This window comes from Adiantum capillus-veneris, chromosome 10 (genome assembly GCF_014529385.1).
Source record: "Adiantum capillus-veneris isolate H3 chromosome 10, ASM1452938v2, whole genome shotgun sequence".
NCBI classification, from domain to species: Eukaryota; Viridiplantae; Streptophyta; class Polypodiopsida; order Polypodiales; family Pteridaceae; genus Adiantum; species Adiantum capillus-veneris.
The window spans coordinates 131148176-131156019 of NC_140940.1; the positions used below are offsets into that span (position 1 = coordinate 131148176).

At 41.7% G+C, this 7844-nt stretch overlaps 1 pseudogene; it reads left to right on the forward strand.

Moving 5' to 3' along the window:
* Positions 1-3911: 3911 nt before the first annotated feature.
* Positions 3912-4954, forward strand: LOC147449657 (uncharacterized; annotated as a pseudogene).
* Positions 4955-7844: the final 2890 nt, after the last annotated feature.

A 7844-nucleotide genomic window follows, 5' to 3' on the forward strand; every position in this document is an offset into this window, starting at 1 on the left:
TAGAGAATCAATTAGTGCCACAAGTCTTCAACCCTTCTCATATGTGAGATTTCTATACCAACACCAAAGGACAACACATGAGTTTTGGAAAATGGTATATGATCTAAGGGTCTAATGAGCCTCTATGATCAACTACAAAGATTCTTCTTAGCTTAAGGTGCACCATCACCAATGCTCCAGCTACATTATGACACTCATGGATAGTGTCTTACGTCCCTATCTTGGAAAATTTGTTGTGGTTTTCCTTGATGACATTCTCATGTACAGTAAGACTGAAGATGAACACATAGAACACTTACGATTAGTGTTTGAACAACAACGAATTCACGCTTTGTACGCTAAGCAAAGCAAGCGCGGTTTCTTTAAAACAAAAATAAATTACCTCGGTCATGTGATCTCTTATTCTGGCATCAAGATGGACACTCACAAGGTCAGTGCCATTCTTTGATAGCCACATCCCAACACGGTTGAGGAGCTTCAAATATTCTTAGGCATGGCTCAATTTTATCGATAGTATATCCGTGATTATGCCAAAACTGTTGTTCTTAAGAAGGATCAACTTAAAGCAAAAGGTAAGACCTTTTCTTGGGAAGAAGCCCAAAAATGCAGCTTTGAACAACTCAAGGTAGCTGTAGCCACTGCTCCCGTCCTAGCAATTGTTGACCCACTTAAGCCGCTTGTGGTAGAGACTGATGCTAGTGATAACGCAATTGGTGTGGTACTTCTCCAGGAGGGAAGACCTATAGCCTTTGAACGTAAAAAGTTAGATAGAGCTCAATAGAATTATTATGTCTATGAGAGAGAGCTCTATGCCATAATTTACGCTTTACGAAAGTGGCGACACTATTTATATGGTGCCGAGTTTGAAGTAGTTTTTGACCATGAGAGTATAAAATGGTTTACTACTCAAACGAACTTGAAGGGCCGTAAGTAAGATGGGTAGAAATCCTTCAAGATTATGATTGTAAGATACAATATCGCAAGGGGCGATATAATGTAGTAGCGGATGCACTAGGTCGGATGCCTCAGATTAATTCACTTGCTTTCATGGAAAAGTCATTACGTGGCAAGTGTGCACAAGATCAATCATATGCTAAAGTGTGTAGTATAGTTTTAAAATGGGATCCCTCACACTCACATGTCTCTGTACAGCGCGATTAACATGTCTCTGCATGCGCAGATAAAAACTCCAATACACAGAGTCCACCCCTACTCAGGAAGAGCTTAAGTGATGGAAGAATTTTTCCATTGATGATGGCTACTTACTCCACAAGGGTAGAGTATGTGTGCCAAAGAACTCAGACAGTAGGCCCCAAATCTTGTTTGAGTGTCACAATAGTCCAAGTGCTGGTCATCTTGGTATTCGTAAGACTTATGCCTTAGTTCGATTGTAATATTATTGGCCGGGCTTACGTCATGATGTTCAAGAGTACACACTAAACTTCCAATAGTGCCAATTTAATAAGGCAGAGCGCCTCAAGGTAGGTGGCCTTTTACATCCTTTAGAGATTCCACAAGGTAAGTGGGAGAGTATCTCTATGGATTTTGTAGTAGAACTACCTACAACAAATCGTGGCCATGATGCCATATGGGTAATTGTAAACCGTCTCACAAAGATGGGTGGATTTATTCCCACTAAGACTATGGTTACGACACCGGAATTAGCACGGCTATTTGTAGAGCATATATATAAACTCTACGGTCTTCCAGCTAGTATCATATAGTGACAAAGATCGAAAGTTCAATAATCACTTCTGGAGAGATGTGTTCCAAAAGTTGGAAACCAAACTTAATCTAAGTACGGCTGATCATCTAGAAATGGATGGTTAAACATAAAAAGTTAATCAAGTGCTAGAGGATATGCTATGAGCATACATTAGCAAGACGCAAACCAATTGGGAAGACTACTTACCTGTATTGAAATTTGCTTATAATAGTTCAAAGCATGTGACTACAGGGTTTGATCCATTTATGATTTTATATGGATTTCAACCTAGATCACCCCTTACGTGGGGTTGGCTAAGGAGAATATACAACAAGCAAAGGATTTTCTCCAAGGACTAAGACCATTTTGACATGCTTCGAGTTGCTCGACAGAATGTTAAGCAAGCTCAAGATCGATATAAGAAGTAGCAGATAAGCATCCTCGTCTTGCTACTTTCAAAGAAGGAGACAAGATTTTTCTCAAAGTTCCAGAGCATTTAGAAAGTTTGAAGACGGGAAAAGCTGCTAAACTTTCACCATGTTATTGTGGACCGTTTACCATTCTCAAACGTATAGGTCAAGTGACCTATAAGTTAGCTCTTCTAGAGCACTCACGAGTTCATCCCGTTTTTCATGTTAGACGTTTACGAAAACAACTAGAACAGAATGATAACCTCATTGACACAAGTGTGTTACCTGACCTTATCGAACCGCCAAGCATTCCTCATGAGCCCAAAAAGATTTTGGATTCTCATGAGCTTTGCACCAGACATCATGTCGTGTTGGTAAAATGGCTAGATAGACCTGAAGAAGGTTCTACATGGGAGAATGTCTCCACACTTAAGAAACGTTTTTCTATGTTCGTTTTCGTCCTAGTGAAAGGACGGTGGTAATGCCTGTGCTAGTCTCCACCCAACCGTGCTATCTTATAGCCTCCCCCTAGCGTGCACACTCTCCGATCATGTCGATGGCCTTGCCCGTAGAACCCATGTCCTTACAGGTGTCCTCCTAAAATTAATCAAAACACCACATCACCTATGATTGGTTATCCTCAACAAACAACAAAATGATACCTTTGTGTAATAAATTAGTAAAGGGAAATAATGAAGAATATTGTAGCATCAATGTTGGTAGCTAAGTCAAACAAAACTACCATATGTTTTTAATAAAAAGAAACTACCAACTGTTTTTCTAAGTAAGAAAGGCTCGCAAGGACATTGAAGCAAATATTCCTGCTAGAATTTCAAGCTAATAATTGGGTGTGACACATATGGTGTCCACAAAAAAGAGGAACAAGAAGAAAGAAATGTGCAAGGAAAGAGTAGAAGAAAACGTACATTATTAGGAAGAAAGAGATACATACATAAAGTGAGGATTAAGGACGAGCTTCAGCTGTTTCTAGTAAATGTATGCAATACATGCCCATCTCCCATAGGGCCATGGCCCTCAACAGTAGCGATGTCTTCCTCTCTTTAGAGTGCCTTAGCACAATATCAAGGCATGGTTGGGGACTTGGCAGCGATACGAGAGCTCATAAACCTACAAAAACTTGTGTCAAGTCCACAAAGGTTGAACTAATTCTCTTGTGCATCAATTTTTTAAGTATCAGCATCGTAATTGCATGAAAGAGACAAAAAGCTCATAGAACAGGTAGGAGCATGCAAACGAAACTTGCATTTTCGTAGCCATCAATGCAACCTGAACTTGTTGATGGAGATAAAACACTCCTTACAAAGATCTTTGAATCCCAAAAAAACAAAAAGAAGGAGGCTGGAGGCTGTTGCAAATTCAAAATTTGGCATCTTGCAAGCCGGAGTGAGTCTCTTTCTTGAGTTGCACATCTCGATTGTTGAAGGAGATTCCCTTAGATGCCAAGATCCAACAGTTAATAATCTAGTGAGAGAATCGTGTAAAAATGTGAATTTGACATGCTAGGCTCTTCCTCATGGGATGGTGTGTCAAACTTACTTGATGTTTCCCCCAATTTGGCATATACGTACCACTGTAGCTTCGAATTAAGGCTAGCAAATTAGAAGCTTCTCCGAAAGCAAAAGGCAGAAAGCTGGCGTGTCCGCGTGGCCGCGGGCAAAAGCAGCGCGTTGCTTTTGGCGGTGCTGCCCTATAAAAGGCGCTTCATTTCTCGTCATTTCGCAAGTTCATTTGTGTGCGCATAGTATTATACAAGCAGCTACGTCTGTAATATGGCGATGGCGAAGCAGACGTTGTTTCATGGCGCGGAAGTGCTCCTGGTTTTGTTGGCGGTGGTGCTGTCGCAGTTGGTGGTGGGCGGGGCCAGCGTCGAGTGGCGGATGGAGGTGGAGAACATGGCCGATAGCGTGGAGAACGGCACCGTGAATGACCTGTGGTGCGGGGTGGGTGTGGAAGAGCAGGGCAATCTGGACTATGGCCCTGTGCAAGGCGCTGATACCTCGGCGCCCGATGGCTCTTACTGGCACCTCTACCAGCGCAAGGACGAATACCTGAGCAACCTGAAGATGCCCGCGCTGAGCTACGGATGCCGGCTCCAGGTGCAAATCTTCAAGTCGGCGCCGGCGCTGACACAATGGCAGTTCCACTTGCTCCTGCCCCGCTACGATGCGGAGGGCGGAGACGTGAAGTCCGATGTGTCGTTGCATGTGGTGGGGGAGGCCATCGCGCCGCGCTGCGAGGTGTTCAATGCAGACGGCTATGGCACCGGCATGTTCTTCATGGATCCTGTACTGCAGACAGTCACCCCAGCACCGGCACCGTCAACAACGCCACCGGCATCGGCCCCCGCACCCACGTCCACACTGGCTAGCTCCGGCGCTGACGTACTCCCCGCCTCAGCTCCGCATGAGAGCAGCTGATCAAGTAGCAGCGGCGCCGGCTGAAGCCTCTGTTAATGCACAGGCTGATCCTATCCCCGATAGCAGTGCCGATGAGCCCGCCGAGGTACCCAGAGCAAGCCCCAAGGCCGGGCGAAAGCTTCTTCTTTCTGGATTACTGTACTAGCTCCAGGCTCAGCCGATTTGCTATTTGTCATATTGTACATGTACATAATGTATAAGTTCCCTTATTAATGTTGACATGTGACGTCCTGAGCACAGGAGGAAAGCGTGATTAAGATTTTCTCTTAAGTAATATTGATGAGTCAGCGGATCATAAGTCTATTTTGTTACTATCAGGTGGAAAATTTGGTTAGTGAAATGGGACAAAAACACAATCTACTTCCTTTTGGTCTAGGTGCTTCTATGTGCCACGTATAGGACTAATAGTCTAGTGTATGACTATCTATAGCACCTTGTACTTCTCTTGCAAAGCCCGGGTACATGATGTCTTGATCTTCACATCTTATTTGCAGTCTTAGCATTGACATGTGTTCCTTTCTCCTAGGTGTTTCTTCCAATTCACCCTGAGAGTGGTGTGTTATTCTCTCTTCTCCACAAGTTTCTTGTTCATGTATGTAGCATTGCAAGTGTTCTAGATCGGAGTCAATATGTCCACCAAATCGCAAGCCAGTTGTTGTAGGCTTGGATACTCCAAGTGATAAAATCAATAGCAAGACACAAGCAAAAATTGCAAATAATTGAACTTTTATAACGGGGGCAAAGGAGAGAGAGAGGAGAGGAGAGTCAACGCAGTACGACGGAGATCCAAGCCAAGTTGCATTGGCTCCAAAGACAAGTGTCCCCTTTGACATTTATTTATTGTATTCACCCTGCATTATGAATGCAAAAGTAGGCAAAGGACATAAGATTTCTTCAATAGACACCGACTCTATGTACTCAAGCACCAGACTCCACAAATCTAACACTTTCACAAAGACATCAATCCCACTGATCAAATCACGAGGGTCTTGGATACAAATCATGATCATTGTAACCTATAATACAAAATAGGCTAGCTAGGGTGAGAGTTCAAAAGCCTTATTGAAGGTCTCAACACAAAGCTTCAAATTTATGGAGCAACAAGAGAAACAAGGAGTGTGGTTTGATATGGTCATAATGCAAACGTTTCAAGTCTTTGTCGTGTTTATGCAACATCAACAAGTGTGTTGGCAGCAAGTCCCAACTCATGTAGAATTTGCATGTTGGCCCTTTTGAACACACCCAACAACCTAATTAACCATATTTGAAGAAGGGTGTTTTTTTGTTCAAATAAGATTTACCTAGCAGGGAGCAACATGCTTGGTGTACGCTATACTTGCCTTAGAGAATCAATTAGTGTCACAAGTCTTCAACCCTTTTGAAGTGTGAGATTGCTATAAGATTTACCTAGCAAGGAGAAACATGATTGGTGTATGCTATAGTTGCCTTAGAGAATCAATTAGTGCCACAAGTCTTCAACCCTTCTCATATGTGAGATTGCTATACCAACACCAAAGGACAACACATGAGTTTTGGAAATAGGACATGACTAAAGGTCTAATGAGCCTCTATGATCAGCTACAAAGATTCTTCTTAGCTTATGGTGCACCATCTTAGGGCAATGGCAGACTCATGAGGCCAATTTTGTCTCATCCACCTACTAGAAAAGAGTTCACCTATGCAAGCACCCTTGTATAAATCATGTGGAGAACCTCATGTGACTACTTCAACTGCTCTCAACCTCCTAATCCCATAGAGCATAAATTTTTAATGTGAGGCCCCATACTATCATGATCAGAATCTAGATAATTGATGCACCTACCATTTGGCCTCATGGGAATATGCAAGTTTGGATGTGAGCATGCACATGTAATGGGTTCTACACTTCAAATGATAGATAAATGAATCTTAAACTGGTTGTCACGGTGTTTCATGTGTGATGTCCTCCTAAAATTAATCAAAACACCACATCACCTATGTTTGGTTATCCTCAACAACAAACAAATAGATACCTTTGTGTAATAAATTTGTAAAGGGAAATACTAAAGAATATTGCAGCATCAATGTTGGTGACTAAGTTAAACACAACTATCATATGTTTTTAATTATACGAAACTACCGAATGTTTTTCTAAGTGAGAAAGGGTCGCAAGGACATTGAAGAAATTATTGCTACAAGAGTTTCAAGCTAATAATTGGGTCTATCAAATATGGTGTCAACAAAAAAGAGGAACAAGAAAAAAATATGTGCAAGGAAAGAGTAGAAGAAATCGTACATTATTAGGAAGAAACAGATATATAAAGTGAAGGGTAAGAACGATGTCGTACAGTGGCATGTGCATAATGTGAAAATAAAAATATCTACCTCACTCTTAATGTTTTTGATGTGTGGGACCAAATGCTGCAATGTACATAGTGTGATATATGCTAAAACGGATGCCATAGTCGCAAGCGTCTACATATCTTGCCCGGCAGGCGAGGCCGAGGATGTGGCATTGTTGCATGTTTTACCACATTAAATCATGCATCATTTGATTTATGAATGTATAAGTTTTAATTGTTTCGAAGTGGCACGCTCGTCTTGCCTAGAAAGTTCAATGTGCACAATCTTGGCAAAAAATAGCAGGTTTCGTGTGCGGGTGTAAAAGACGTATCCAAAGTGCTTACCAAGTGAGAAAATGTGTTTCAGCGTTAAATTTGAGCTAAAAGGAAATTTTCCTCAAATTAAGGGTTATTCTCTCAGCTTGTTTGGACATTTTATGGACAAAAAGGAGTATTTTTGGACAAAAAGCGCTGAAACGGCCATAAAATGGTGAAAAATAGCCCAAAAATATCACTAAATGGCTCAAAATGTCACATTAACAATGGTTCCCTTGTTGTTGAAGTTGAGAAGGAACTTATAAAACCAATAATGAGCTCATTTTGATATATAAGCAAGGAGATACAACCATTCCAATCTAAGGAGCTAGTGTAGTTTCGTGTTGCGTCCACTATGTGTTCGAGACTGTGAGACCTCCAATTAGGGTTTTAACTCCTCAAATAAGTACTTGGGCTTCTCCAATGAAATTATGAAGCTTCCGTGAAATGGTCACAATGAAGAATCGAAGCGTCAACTTAGGGTTTTTAACATGCAATTGGGAGCGAGGCTACACCTAATCTTTAAACACACAAGAGTTTTGAGTTAATCTTGGTTATTTTTCAAAGTGGACCTTTCATGGCTGGAGTTTTGTTCATTTTGAGTGTGTTTTTAGTTTGGAACAATCTACACCTTGCCTGATTTCGCTACGAATCC